Here is a 1168-nt window from a genome sequence, read left to right on the forward strand (position 1 = left end):
ATAAAAAACTTAATCTAAAACAAAACAATAGTCTGGTAAAGATATGAAAGCTCAAAACTCTTCATGTGAAATGAAAAGCTTAAAACGCTTCTTCAGACTGCTGGCCAAATGACTACATCAAGCAGTCCAATCATCTCAGAACTCTCTTCATACATCAACAGATTTGGAAAATGCATTTAAATATGCCAGTTTAGTGTACTTTTGCACAGAATTGTCCAATATTTACAAGTGCACTTTTGCTTATGTAGTAATGCAGTTAGGGCTGTCACCTGTCACGATATGACATTTTACATGACGATTAATTGTCACTCAAATAATTGGCGATTAACGATTTAATTGTGTATTTGTCGTTGATAATTACATTTCTGTTTGGCTTTTAGGCTTTGAAGTTGCATATGGTAGATATGACACATAACCTAAATATACAAATACATTACTGACTTACTACTTAAAAAATAACATTGATAGTGGAAATAGCAGATCTACAAGCTCACAACGCATGAGCTTGTAGATCTGCTATTTTCACTATTTCTGAAATTTTTCAACATTCACCATTATGACGATTATGACAAAATAATTGCGATAATGTCAAATAATCACGATTAGACGATTATGTAATAATTGTGACAGCCCTAAGTGCAGTGCTGGTGAACTGAAAGAAATAGACCCAAATGGACCTGTAAATGAACACTGAGGACTTTGCTGTGTACTGTATTCATGTATCGGGATAAACAACAAAGATGACGGATGACCCAGATGACACAACGTCCTCCTCCCGTCTTAAGTGGTTTTATGGCCCGATCATGTATATTTTCTTTGGGCGATAGTATCGCTCAGTGAAAATGAAACATTATTAACGTCACAGGACGGTATGAATTAACTGCACGGCAATGTCTCACAACCCACTTCTGGGTCACGCTCCAAACACTGATGTAGGTTTCCCCATCAGTGGCGTCAGTTCAGCAAAAGCTAGGGTATGGCAAAGATGGGAGTCTTCATGGAAAATAGGCATTACATTTTGGATAGCACGGTTCTATTGTGAAAATAGCAGATCTACATGCTCACAACGCCTCGCGCTGCGAGGCGTTGTGAGCATGTAGATCTGCTATTTTCACAATGACTAAAAAGACAAAAAAAGACTTTTGTCAGTTTTTTTACACAGGTTTCT

The sequence above is a fragment of the Nannobrachium achirus genome, assembly GCF_963921795.1.
Source record: "Nannobrachium achirus genome assembly, chromosome: 19".
Classification (NCBI taxonomy): Eukaryota; Metazoa; Chordata; class Actinopteri; order Myctophiformes; family Myctophidae; genus Nannobrachium; species Nannobrachium achirus.